The sequence below is a fragment of the Strix uralensis genome, chromosome 16, assembly GCF_047716275.1.
Source record: "Strix uralensis isolate ZFMK-TIS-50842 chromosome 16, bStrUra1, whole genome shotgun sequence".
NCBI lineage: Eukaryota > Metazoa > Chordata > Aves > Strigiformes > Strigidae > Strix > Strix uralensis.
In genome coordinates this window covers 9,312,271-9,326,445 of record NC_133987.1, presented here as the reverse complement: position 1 = coordinate 9,326,445, position 14,175 = coordinate 9,312,271, and the positions used below count along the sequence as shown (strand labels likewise).

General features: G+C 49.4%; 1 protein-coding gene across 6 annotated transcripts in view; it reads left to right on the top strand.

Annotated features, from left to right (window-relative positions):
- The window catches only part of ELFN1 (extracellular leucine rich repeat and fibronectin type III domain containing 1), a 109,545-nt gene that overhangs the window by 75,476 nt on the left and 19,894 nt on the right, over window positions 1-14,175 (top strand). Inside the window, exon 1 of one of the 6 annotated variants that reach the window (XM_074886232.1) lies at window positions 11,335-11,480. The exons of the other annotated variants lie outside the window; for them this stretch is intronic. The gene's annotated coding sequence lies outside the window, so the exon portion shown is untranslated. Of the gene's footprint in view, window positions 1-11,334; window positions 11,481-14,175 lie in introns of those variants that run through there. 6 annotated transcript variants of the gene reach the window in all.

The window sequence follows — 14,175 nt, the reverse complement described above, 5'->3', positions numbered from 1 at the left end:
CACAGTGGCAGGCACCCACTGTGCACTCGTGGGCTCTGTGCACACCAAGTCTTCTCTGGAAAGTTGTGCTATTCTCTATTGCTTAATAAGAATTGAAAGGCAAGCTTACCAGAATGGCTGTGCCCCTTGCAACACAGCCTGTCCCCTTCCTACTCCTCAGCTGCATCCAGGCTAGCCACTGGTTTCCTCAGACCTCCTGTCACCCTGCCATAAAACAGCAGTTAGAGGAAAAGAGTGCAACTGAAAACTGATGGCATGTCTCTCTCTTTGCAGCCTGGCTTAGCTGAGCCTCCCCCAAAGTACCTCCCTCTCTCTGGACCACAGCTGAAGGGATTGTCCCCACTTTGCACTGCCCACATGACTCTCCCCGTCCCCGCTGTGGCTCTGTGCCTCCCACAGCTCCCCAGGACAGAGATGAGGGGAAGCAGCAGGATGTTAGCAACTTCAGGAGCTCAAGAGCAGCTTGAAAAATATTTGTGTTCTTTTGGTAAAAATGAATCTGTCCCAGTGGTAATAAGGTTGCTTTTGTTCAGCAGGCTCTTAGCAGTGATTATTGTTGTTTTTCAATTTAAAAACCAGACAGTCTATTTATAATATATAGTATGTGGACTGAGAATTTTTGTTTTCTTTAACCCAGCCTTTAAAATGTGTGCTCAGTTCCACTGCTGACAATCTAAGGAAGCAGAGGGCTATCTGTCACCTGCAGACCCCACGAGTGAAATGATAAGCAAAACATAGTTAATGGAGCAGGGCTGCAGTGATGCTTTGGGGAACTAGTGGAAGATGCCAGGTGGGAAAGGTCTGGGGCTGTGGCTGAGAAGTGCTTTTGGTGATGTTGGAAGGGCTGTGGACACAGGTGCAGAGTACTTGGACTATCTCCGGCCACAGCGCTGTCTATCCTTTTCTGTCTTGTCCAAAGCAGAGGTTGATCAGAGCTGACATCAGCACCATCTGCAGTGCTCTCAGCATGGAGACCAGGAGAAAAGCCAAACTCCAGTCTTTGACCTGGCACTGGCTCCAAGCTGGCAAAGACGTCTGAAAAGTAGCTAATGCCCATGGGTGCTGAGGTGACAGTGAGAAGGATGGTGGTCCCAGGGGTGCATTAAGGGACCCAGCAGAGCACTGTCATAGGTTCTGGCCGGGGCTGACAAGCTCTTGCATACGTAATATGAACATCTCTACATGCTTTGGGCATTGGCCCAGCATTGGCCTGGCATGGCCTCTTCCAGTCTAACAGTGTGGATTACTCTGGCATGCCAGCCCTGAGTGCTAGTCAGCTAGCAGGGCTTGCTTTCATTTGCCAATGCAAGACATTTTCAGCATCCTGGCCAAGGATGCTTTAGCACAGAAATGTTGTAAGATGCAGGCACCAAACAACTTGTTGTAGCAGCGATGAAGGTGCTGCTTTGGGTGCTGTTGAATGCCCCCATATAGGGCATGGGCTGCTTTGGCAGGTTGGTGCATTGCTTTCCATGCACAGTCCAGCATCACCACCAGGACTGAACAGGGGTGAAAATTCACACTTGCGTGTGAATGACCCAGTCCCTGTTGGCCAACCTTCAGCTCACCTGTTGACCCTAGAAGCTGCTTGTGGCAGACATTGCTGTAGACGTGTCTTCTGCAGGCCAGATTGCCTTGAGTTCATGGCCAAGCTGGAGGTCGCGGCTCTGCTGCCTCTGCCATGCTGAGCTTGCCTTGTGTTCCCCTTCTTACTGCAGTTTATCCAACAGTGTTTCTGTCTCCATTTCCCCACACAGCCACTTTTATTGCCACCGTTTAGTTATTTTCTTAATTAAATATAGATTATGGCACTGGGAATAAGGGATTATTACTTATTCATAAGCTACTTAGATTTTAAAGTGTGTGCAGAGCAGGGCTTATCACATGTCTGTGTCTGCATCATTACCATGTCAAGGGCCAGGGTGAGCTCCTATAGCTGCTGGGCCTTCACCTGAACCTTGCTCCTCTTCTCTCTTCTCTCCCCATGGTCTCTGCACCCAGATGAGCTCTCCCATCTCTCCCTTGCTGTCCCTTTTCCAGTTGAGGCTTGCCAGCCTTTTTGCGAGGAAACCCTTTTTGTTGCCCCCCCATTACACCTCTACTTTGCCCCCTCCCCAAATTTGTTTGCATGTCTCTCGAGATGCTTTCCCCAGACCTTGCGCTGTGCCTGCAGCTGAAGTTCAGCCATTTCACCTGCCCCCTGTGGAAGAACGGGGACTTATCAGGAGGCAGCTCTCCCTGTGGTGCTTTTTTGCAAAGTTTTCTAGGAAATTGCTCCCAGTACCTGGGTAATTGTTGACTGAACTTCAGTTCGCCCTAGGGGACAGGAGGAGGAGGCAGGGGAAGGTGCTGTTGTCAAGCTGATGGGAGAAGCAGAGGAAGGAAGGTGCAGTGGGAAGGTGGGTGCTGTTGTAGGTGCATAATGCTTCCCCAAAGCCTTGTGCTTCTTCAGTGTGCCCAAGCAGAAGCATTAGGAGCTGCTCCTTCCACCATGGGACAAGCAGCGACTTCCCAAGCTTCTTCCTCTGCCTTAAACAGTGGAGCACTCCAACCTCTGGGCAACAATATAAAAATAACAATAATCATCTGACCTGGTTTGTGCACACCAGGGTGGACTTCTGTCTTCATCTTAGTCCAGTTTTTGCTGTCCCCAAATAGTGCCATTAATACCTGCTGCTGCAGGGTTTCTCCTGGTCTACTGGCGATCCCCCAGGTGGGAACAGGACAGCTCATCACATGCTGACCTGAAAAGAAAGAGGGAACATTATATCCTAGTGCTCATCTCCCCTCCATTCTCCTGGCTCCAGGGCTGTCCCCGGGGCTGCAGCAGAGTCCCAGCATCTCTCAGCAGGTATCCCTGCTCTTCACCCTCAGGGACCCATTAACATTTCCTCATGTTCGTTCCATCTCCTCCTGTTGCTTCTGCACCTTGCCTGGCTGAGATGGCAGCATGGGGCCGTTTCTGTGTGAGCCAGCCTTATGTCTCCATCCTCCACTGTCCCCATGCCTCCTATGTGGTTCTTTCTGACTATTTTAAGGACTAATGCAAAGTCCTGGCTTAGTGGCCCTGAGGACTAAAGACCTTTTGTCAACAGAGCAGATACAAGACAAGCTGCTGCAAGATTCCTCAGAGCAAAATGATCTTGATAAATAGGAGAAATGGCCTGAAATCAATACACTGAAATTCAATAAAGTCAAGTGCAAAGTGTTTCACTTAGGAAGGCGATATCAAAATCGCAGATATAAGATGGGGAAGAACTAGTAAGCCAGCAGGAGAGCAGCCAAGGCTCGAGCAGTGGAGTAGCCCTCAAACTGAGCAGCAGACAATAACCTGATGCTTTAAGAAGGGAAAGAAAAGGTACATCTTGCCCGCAGATGTATTAATAGTTTCAAATGGAAGACAGCAAGGTAATTTATTTGGCTCTATTTAGTGCTAGTGAGGCATCAGCTGGAGACATATATCTCCAGGTTTGGGCATCACAACTTTAAGAGAGATTCAGACAAATTGAAGGAGTTTAGAGAATTTGGAAAACATGCCCCGGGAAGATGGACTGAAGGAGCTGGGTTTGTGATCCAGGACAGAGACGGCTGAAGGCGGGGGGATGTGTAACATTCATCCAGTGTGGAAAAGGCAGTTATAAAAATGACTGTGATCAATTGGTTGAGGGTTGGACAAGCCGTAATAGGCTTAAAGTGCAGCCAAGATGCCTTGGGTTAGATGCTCAGGAAAAGCTTCCTAAGAGCAAGGTTGTCTGAGAGCCAGTGCAGGCTACAAAGTATGTGTTGGAGCCCTGTCCCCTGGAGGGCTTCAGCAACCAACTGAAGAAGCAACTGTGTAGAGGTCACCTCCATGCAAGTCCCACACTCTCTCCCACTGCGGGGATGAAGTTTTGCCAGCACCCCAAGCAGGATTAGCCATGTCCTGGGGGTTGGACAAGGACATTGTCCAAGCAATGGACAATGACTTGCAATTGTCAAGCAATTGCCTTCCTCTTGTCTCATGTTCTCTTACCAGCCATATCAGGTCATGGTCAACCTTGCAGTGCCCACAGGGGTTATGTCCCCAGTGTGCCCAATTCATCCCACCCACCCAGGGTCCTGCTGGCTGTGTCCCTCACGCCTGGGCAAGATGCTCCTAGCCACACTTCTGCTTTGGGTTTCTTCTGCTGTTGGACCACAATTTCTTTTTTGTCCATCATGGAGATACCTAAAGAGCCTATTTGGGGTCTAAGATTGGGGAAGAAGGAGATGAGCATGACTTTGCAGTGAGCAAATTACCAGGTTGAGTTGTTCCTGTATTTTACAGTACCATCTGAGAAGGGTCTGCACCATCCTGCCGATGTGGCTGTGGTTACTCCATGCCTGATCATGCTGAAACCTTTAGGATTTGGCTGTCATAACTAGGGGCACCTAGATGTAGCTACATACACATTAAATTCATCCACTCCTCTGTTTGACTTACACCACAAGCTGGAAAAGCCAATAAAAAAAACCCAGAGACTGAAATGGTCAAGCCAGGTGTCTCTGAGGATGCTTTGCTGTTTAGACCAGCCACACGTCCCCATGGCCTCAAACCCCACTGACTTAGTTTTCAGTAATTTGGTGGCTAGCTGCAGCCCTCCTCCAGATCAATACCTCTCAATTGCATTTTTTGATCATAATTAATGTTTGCTGCGTAATTACATTGATTTTTTAATGTACTCTGAGAGACGAGGGGAATTCATTGCCTGGAAGTGTGAGTGAAGGAGGGGGCGTGACGTTGAGGCTCACTGTGCTGAAGGGGAGAGCAGTGGGGGCTGCACCAGGGATGTGCAAGGAGGGGATCTGCTCAAACACCCCATGTTACACGGGGACGTTACCAAGCTACAGTGACAAAGGGCTAGACATGGAAATGTTTGCATTGGCACTCCTTTATTCCCTGGCCGAATGGCTCTGCTGGCCCCTGCTTTCTACCCAGCCCTGGTGAAGCCCAGGGAAGACTGGTTGTCTGCAGCCCTGGCAGCCCTGTTTCCACTACCGAGCTCAGCAGGGAACAGGTTTTTATTTATTTACCAAGTCACAGTGGGAAGAGGGATTTCAGGGCAGCCTGAGCTTCCCAGAGCTGTGAGGAGTGGATAAAACCTCCTCCAGCTTTGTGCAGGGAGGCTCCTGCAAGTAAGAAACCTCAGTCTGGGCACAGCCAGAGCTGCATCCCCCCTGCTCCTTGCTCTCTCTTCCTACCAGCATCTTTGTTATGAGCATGTATAAATGTAAGAGACACCTGTAAGCCTCCCAGGTTGTTTTGTGCTTTCTGAACAGCCAAACTGTTACAGTCAGCACCTGTGCAGCAAGCCCCAGGAGATGTTGCAAGGAGGCAGCTTTCAGTAGGAGCTGCCTCAGCACTCAAGGCTGTCAAAACCATGAAGATTTGGGTGGCAACACCAGCAATGCGCTTAAGGATCCTCTTACTCACGGTAAAAACTATCTGGGGGGTGCTGGCATTCCAGACCTCACGATGAAGGAGAAGGATTCTGGGCTTTTGGCCATCCAGGGGGGGTCTGCTTGCCTTCTGCATTCACTGTGGCAAGGTCCACAGCTGGCAGGCTTGCAATGCCAGTGCTGCAGCAGCTCCCCATGCTTCGTGCAGCAACACAGCTGGTGACACCTCCCAGTCCACATTTGGGATGCTGCAAATGTGCAAATGTTCGTTAAGAACATGGATGCGCATGGTGGATCCCTGCTGCTATCGCAGAGCTGCTGTGTAAATGGCAGAAGGGCAGTTTGTAGTCACGTTGCTGACAGCCACCTTGGGCTCAGCAAATACCAGAGTAGTAAGTCACTGCCAGTGGCACATGCTGCTGCAAAGGGCTGGTGTAAGGAGGGGGGGAGCAAGCCTTGCCATGCCCTCATCAGGGAGCAGGCGACTCCTGGGCTAGAACTGGGGACAGCCACGAGGTGGGTGCCCGGCAAGGACTAGGGTGCAAACACTGCCCATGGTACTGATGGAAAGGCCAAATCCCCTCTGCACCTCCTCTGACCGTCACACCAGAGTTGGATTGGCAGCCCAGCTCTCCATGCAAGCAACAGCAGGCATTTCTTCAGAAGAGGCATTACAAACTCATCACCTGCTCATTTCCAAGCTTTCCCCTTGTTAAAAGGGATGTCTCTCATATTTTTTTCACGGCATCTTGTTTTGCATCGCCTGATAATTACGTACTCTCCAAGGATCATTCTTGCTTGAGCAGTTCACAGGAGGCCACGTGGCATCGGCTCAGCACTGCCCAGATGAGAACACTGACAATCACGGCTGAAAAGCAGCCTTGTTGTGCACAGGTGTTATTAAGCAGCCACAGATGTTACACATTTTTTTCAATTAAAAACCCATAAATTAAAAAAGAAAATGAGGCAAGCACTACGTTCAGTAGAGACAAAGGAGCAAGCCGCCAGTGGCATTGTGCTGGGCACGCTTGCTGCTCTGGGCGGCAAAATGCTCAGCTGGTCAAACAATGTGGCGGCCGAACATCTGCAGGGACTTTGTGTTACAGCGCTGGTGCGAGGAAGATTTCATTTCTGCATTGGCGAGGGCCCTTTGGTACCGCTGCTCCCCCCTCTTCCTGGCTGGCACGGGGGAGAGGTAGGACCAGTCCTGGCTGTGGCTGTTGGCAGCCACTCCTCGCATTTGGGTGGATGTTGCAGGAATTGGAAATTAGCCCTTTAAGTAGGCTGTGAGCCCATTGGTATAACAAAAGTTTTGTCTTCAGGGTTTGAGAGCTGTGGTGCATGGAGGTGGCTCTCCCTTCTGTGTTGTGTGCGTGCCCTAAATGCAATTATTTGGCTCCTACCATGTCTGATATTATTATTGTTCTTGCTATCTTTGGTACTTTTATGGCCCCATCACCATAGTAACTGAGCATCTCAAAACCCTGTGAGGAGGGAATAATATTATTCCCATTGTAGAGTTGGGGGAAGTGAACAACAGCAAGGCACAGAGCTGGAGATGCAGAAGGACTTGGGCAGGGACTTGGGGGTCATATTCCTGCTACTTCCAATTTTAAGCAGTCACCCTAACTTTTCTTGGGCAGCCCGGGGCCACGTTTCCATTCCCCTTCTCTTCCTCCTGTCTTGAGTTAGCTAAATAACAACCTCCCACATGGAGCGGCTCCCTCCTGGGCTCTCTCTTGCTGCCCTCCTTCCCTGTGGACCACCAGCCGACAGGCACTGCCCAGCGCAGAGGAAGTGTTGGTTTGCTCTGCTGAAGACCTTTCATGTTGCACAGATTATTTGAATGCATCTCAGGCCAGCCCCTGCTCGAACGCGTCTTTAAATATTGAATGAAAAATGGAGTAGCGTCAGAGCGAGACATGTCAGATTTTCTTCATCCCTGACCTATTCCAGACTAATTTCCACCCTGGGGGTTTGGCCGTTTTTCTTGAGAGACAGCTGATAGAGATTCAGAAAGAGGGATTTGAAACAAAGTCTTCTGCAGCACAAGCAAATGGTTCAACAGGTAAGGGTAAGCCAGTGTGGTGGCCAAAACCCTGACAGGGATGTCCACCTACCTGCCTCCAGCCAGGCTGTTCTCCCCTTTCCTGGACACCTTTTCCTGGTGGGATGAGGCTGCTCCCTCCCCAGCTTCCAAAACTGCCAGCTCCCAGCTCGTGGTGTTGCCATCACATTCCCCAACACGCTGGCTCCTTGCTGCCTTCCCTGCCTTGGGTCGTTCTGGAATAAAACAATCTTCAATTATTCCTCTCCCTTTTTTTCCCCTTTTGTGCAATATATCATTTTTTAATTAAAAAAATGCCTCGTGGAAGTGTAACGGGCTATTAAATGTTTTGGTCCATAATTAACATCAAACCCCTGACTTAAAATCTTTATGGATTGAGTGAGCTTCATTAGCTGCTACATGAATAACGCTGCACCACTCTCGGAGGCCCACGGGGTTCAAATCACCCTGTTTCCCCTGCAAAGGGGAAAAAAAAAAAAGAAGGTCCTTGCTGGGGACTCACTGCTCCTCTTCCTGCAGCCACTGCATTGTGGGCCACCTCGGGGCGAGCAAACCCTGCCCTGCACCCAGCGCTTCCCCCCAGGAAGGATCTCAGAGCCCCGTGACACCCGGGAGTCCCATCGCTTTGCACAGGGGAAGGCAGGATATGACCCTGGAGGAAAGTTATCTCCCTGCACAAATCGTTCCCTGGTAAATAGAGCAGCGGCGGCGTGAGCGGCAGGGTGAAGATAACGCCGCGCTATCTCTCGTGGGGATCGGCACGATGGCGGCGAACCCCCATCGGCAATGACAAGCGCAGCTGATGGGGTGCTCTTGCAAGCAGGAGGGAGTGGGCATGAGTTATTGGGGACTTGCAGCGCATTTCCCACCTTCCTTCCTGGCTCCCAGGGGAAGGATGGGAGCTGGCAGGTTGCCTTGTGGTTTTTATGCTTATGCCGGCAGGTTGGAGACAAACCCCATGCACGGAGGAGAAGACAGCAGAGTCCTGTGTGTTGTCCCTGCAGCACAAACCCAACGGGCACAACACTGGCTTGTGCCAGGGCTGGCCCCAAATCACTGCCCAGTGCAAGCTGCTCCCCACCTCCAGCCCAGGTGTAGGGTGCCCAAAATGCAGGTTTGGGGTTGCCCAACCTCATTGATCATCATTACTGATGCATGTCCCCACTCGCTGCCTCTGGAAAACAGAAGACTTGGGAGTCGAGGAGCTTTGAATCCCCGTAAATCAAATGATGATTCTCAGCGTTTGCTATAATTAATTAATTGCATTTCATACCCCTGGATCACCGTCTAGCCTTGGCTCTCAGCAGCAGTGATACATCTGTTTGGGCTGCTGGCAAATTTCAAGCATTCCCACCCATACTTTAAGGTGGCAATAACATTGGAGATGAAGTACTGGTCTTTGATACTGCTGGATTATGGATGACCAGCTCTTGTTTGAGCTGATGAATGCAGCTGCTGCTTTGCCAATTTATGGTATTATTCCTTCTGGGCATCTACACTGACATTTTTAGTATGGCCATTGGACACAAATGGACTCACTTCTGTATTCTTGGCCTTCTGAATGAAGCTGGAGTTAGGAGATACTGGTGTTCCCATTAGGTTTTTGCTGTGTACTTAGATATTAGCCTGCTCTTGCTAAGCAGCTCTGGACTGTCTTTTGGGCTTTCCTTCTACATGGAATAAGCTGTCAATTCAAAAAGCCTTGGCCGTATTTCATAGCCCGGCTGTCACTCAGATGCCTCATAACAGCGAGGACATCCGAAGCAGACACTCTCCAAGGTATGAGAAGATGGTCAACTTTCAGCACTCTTCTGTTTTTCCCTTGAGCCTAAAATGAATTTTTGCTTGAAGTGAAGGAAACTTGGTCTACCTGGGACAGGATCCCACTGCAGTCCCCAGTGCTACATTGGCAAGGCAGCTTGGCCATCCTCCAAGACCCATCTTCTCCTTCCAGCTCCAGGTCTTTGAGGATAAGAGCCTGAGGACGAAGACCAGGGTCTAGCGCTATGTAGGAGATACTCATCTCCCAAGCAAGAGCTGCTTGGGGCAGCACCACCACAAGAACACAAGCAAGACATGCTGCCATCATGCCCAGAAGCCAGGCTGCGCCACAGGCATGACTAAGGCAATTGCAATGTGGGAATGGAAAGGCAGAAGCAGACTTTACACCATGGGCTATGTTAAAATCAGTCCAAGTCCCAGCGTGCTCCCATTGTGGTGTGGGAGGGAGCTGGGACTAGCTTCCCCTGGACAGGGCTTGCCTGTCCCAGAGCATCCTGGGGGGAATGAGAGTGATATTTTAATAAGCTAAGTATTATTTTACATCCCCAGCCCGCTCCTTGAGACTGATGCTGGGCAGTGAGGCTGAAAATTAATCGCTTACAGGGTTTTCATCTTGTTTCATTATTTCTTCCTTTTTCTTCTTTTTGTTTTGATTCCCATCTCAGCTGTACTAAACTTTAAGTCAACAGAATGTGGGATACACAACAGGGAGTCTGCCAGCTCCCTTCTGCACTCCTCCATTTCACCAGCCCCAGCCCTCCAGGTCAGCAGGAAGGTTTGCTGCACGTAGCCAAGAACCTGTGGAGAAAACAAAGGTGGGGGAGAGTCCAGTTTCTGCTGCTTTGTTTTCAACCCTGTGCAATAGTGGTTTAAACTCAAATAGGCACCGCTTCAATCAAGATAGCTTCTGCTGAGTCAGCTTCATTTAAAACTTGGCCTTTCCAAAAGACCGCAATTCTCAGAAACCCTGGCCAAGATTTTATGGGTAAATATAAAATGAATTAGGAGGCAGGTTTTAAAATAAAGAATTGCTCTTGGAATTCATGGGTAATAATAATTTCTCCTGAGAACGCAGAATCTCTTAATCTTTAGCCCAAAGCTGCACGCTCAGCAGCACGGCAGAGGCACTGCCGAGAGGCAGTGGATCGAGCTGCTCTTAGACACCTTGGTGGATCCCCTGCACTGACCACTGGCACACCGGCTACTGCCCAGTGTGAGCACACCTGGGTTGGAAGGAGCCCTTTTTTTTGTTTTCTTTTTGCCTCTCTGGTAGCAACAATCATCCAAACTGGTTGAAAAACATCTCAAGGCAAGTCTATTCACTCAGAAACTGGTGATTCAACTCCACCTAATTGTTTGGAGGGGACAAATTGATTTCATTGATGTTTTCAGCAAGGACATTATCAAACAGGTTTCATTCGGACAGTGTCATTACAGCTTGCCCGTGCAGCGTGGCTGGGATGCTCTGCTTTGTTTGTGTTGCAATAGAGTGGCTGAAAGAGATCGGGGGAAAAAATCTATTCTGGAGTATTTCTTTACTGCAAGAAAAATAACCCAAAATGTTGACTTGTGCCCCCAATCTGCCACAAAATCAAGTTTTGCTATTTTGGAAATTCTCACAAGCTGAAGTGTCTGTGATCTGTCTAGCCAGCTATAGCGACTGCTGCAGGACTATCTCGCGTTGGACAATCCAGGACCACCAGATATCATGTTGAAGGCACCACAGGGACATGGAGAGGGTTCAGTCCTGCCCCAGCACATCTCCTCTTCCCATGGATGTTTGCCAACCCGTCCCCAAAGAGCATTTGTGTGTTTGTAGTGAGAGAGCCCCTCTCAGGTAACCCACTGCCATGCTCCACGAGCCGTTTTTGTCCTGATGTCTAACCTGATTTCTCTTGCTGTAATTTAAGGCGATTATTTCTTGTCCTGTCCACCATGGACATAAAGAACAGATTATTCTCTTCCCCTTGCTAGCAGCCTTTTAAGCACTTGAAGACTGTTATCACATCTCTTCTTCCATCATCTCTTTTAGGCTAAATAACCCAGTTCTTTCAATCTTTCTTTGTAGGTCATATCTTGTAGACCTCTGATCATCTTGTTTCCTCCGTGCTGCCTGCAGCAGTGCCACCTCCTTTTTGATACAAGCTGCCAATACCAGAATGTACTCCAGCATAGACCTCACCACCCCTGAATGGACAAGAAAGATGATTTTGTGAGTCTTGTAGGCCATGCTGCAGCTTGTATATCCCAGGGCACTGTCTGCCTCTTGATGCAACACCGATACCTTGTGTTCAGCTTATTACCCACTATAATTCATAGACCTTTTTCTGGGGAACTGCTTCTGATTGTTTGTAGGTTTGGTGTTTCCTGTGAGGTTTTGAGGTCAATAGCAAAAGGCAGGAATGAAGTATCCTGAATGAAGGTACTTGTTGGTCTCCTCCAGGTTCTGATTCTGGTGTGTTCATGTATTCAGAGTACACTTTTGATCAGGCTTTTGTCTAGGCTGTGTGATACCTGGGTTGGATACTATTTAGTCCATGCTGAAAAAGCTTTATCGATGATCCTTTAAGTTGCTGGCTCCCATTGCCTCATAATTCTTGTGTTTTATCTCTTTCATGCATGTCTAAGACATGCGTATGTTTAACACTGGATAATCAGCATTTTATGCAAAAAAGATAAGATTTATAATTTTCTGCAGTCCACATGGCTCTGGAAAGCAGACCAGAATGGCCTGTCCACATCCTCCAGTAGTTATGTTTAGGGTGAGCTGGGAATTTTTCCATGACTTGATTTTTTCTCTTAGAAACTGGAGGTTTCTGTTCAGGACTCACTAGTGGAAGGCTGAAGGCCGGTCCCCGGGACTCAGACCTAAAGGGACTCAATGTGAGGACTCCAGACAGTCCCAGGGGAAGCACTTCCACCACCCAGCCATGGAGTCAGTCTCTTGCTCCCAATGACCATTTAAATCATTTACACAATGTGGAAAAGACCAAGCCCCAGAGATGGGATAGGACCAATGCTGTTGCTCAGTAAGACAACGGGAGAAGGAGGGGAAGGAAACCCCCATGCTCCAGGTGAGCCTCTGAACCTGGGCCAGAGACAACCTGTCAGCAGACCTATCTGATTGCCTGTCCTCCTCCCCTGTGGCTATCCCAGCATCAGCTTTATTCTCCTGCAGGAAGCAGCACTGGAAATCCCAGTCATGGGAAAGGTCTCGAGGGGAGAGAAATGCGGGTCACTGCTGGGACAGACTCTCCAGGCAAGGGAGCGCACGCAAAGGTACTCGGGTTATGATAGTAATTAATGTGGACATTGCTGGTAATGGCAGAGCTGGTGCTTCAAGTAAGTGCACGGAAGCAGGAAATGAACCCCATCAATTTTTAAGATGTCAGCTGTTTCATGGGGCAGCTGCAGAGATAGGAATAACTGGACCTTGGTTTGTTAGGCAGCCCCTGCCCACAGCTGGCAGCTGGATGCAAACATGTTCCTCCCGTGCCATGGATGGACCTGCCTAGCTGCCTCCAGGGAGAGGCCCTAGAAAGCTGGAGGTGGTCCCAGTTCAGCAAGTGCATTAGCAAGACTGTAGGTGACAGTGGGATATTCGACCGTTCAATCAGAAGGTGCATTTGCATGATGATGGTTTAGATGAGGGTCTCTGTGTTGCTGGTTGCAGCTATTCTGTCCTTGCGTGCAATGAGTCCCAATTCAGTAAAACGCGTTTGACAGCAGGTGAGGGTATTTCCATACCAAACCCTTCTCATGCAGTGGCAGAACCCCTTTTTGTCTAGGACCTGAGGGGTATTTCCAATATTTGGGAAACTGCCCTGTTCCCACTGAAAACCAGGAGCCTTTTGTGCCCAATTCCCGCAGAGTCAGGACAGAGACTGTCGCAGAGCAGGTGTTTTTATGGACTGGCTGCTTTCTCCCTTCACAGTTCTAATTACATTGTATATTTTGGAAATAAAAATGTCCTTTTTGATGATACTGGTCAGGAAAGCTCTCCAGCATTTCCAAGCACCAAGAGGGGGAGAGGCAAGTGATCAAAGGAAGGCTCTAATGAGCTATCTGAGGCAAGCCCAAGGTCACTGGGGGCAGAAAGGCCATTGTCGTGCTGGCTTGTGATGCTCAGCTGGCTCTCCACTCCCACACGCTCCCCTGTCCCTGTCTTTGTAACTGAGCATTTGGGTCTGCACACCCTAAAGACAAACTGATGGAGAGAGGTAGTCCCTGCTGTGTGGGCACCATGGTTTACACACTCATGGTGGAGGGGAGTGCTTACCTCACTTTACGGATGGGACAGACACATGCCAAGACCAAGGCCCTGCTCCCCACAGGGGTGAAAGCATCCAGTTGCTCCTGAAGAGCTGAAAGCACTGCAGGAGTCATCTGCTGGGAGAGGCATGGTTGTTGCAGCAGGCGATCTAGGGCACTGATGAGCAGAAATCTAGGGCATCAAAAGCAGAGATCTGGATAATCAAGGAGAAGAGATCTAGGGCATGGAGGAGCAAAGATGTAGGTAATCAAGGAGCAGAGATCTAGGACATCAAAGAACAGAGATCTAGATAATTAAGGAGCAGCAGTCTAGGTCATGGAGGAGCAGAGGTCTAGGTAATCAAGAAGCAGAGATCTAGGGCATCAAGGAACAGAGATCTAGATAATCAAGGAGCAGCAATCTAGGACATGGAGGAGCAGAGGTCTAGGTAATCCAGGAGTAACAATCTAAGGCATCAAGTAGGGTTGCTCTAGGGCATCAAGGAGCGGAGATCTGGGGCACTGAGGAGTGCGACATGATCCATCTCACAGGGATGCTCCCAGAGTACTGGCATCACTCCTAGGCTCACAGCCTGATGCTGAGGGTCATGCAGGAGGGCAGAGGTGGGACTAATGCCCAGTCCTGGGTGCTGGGT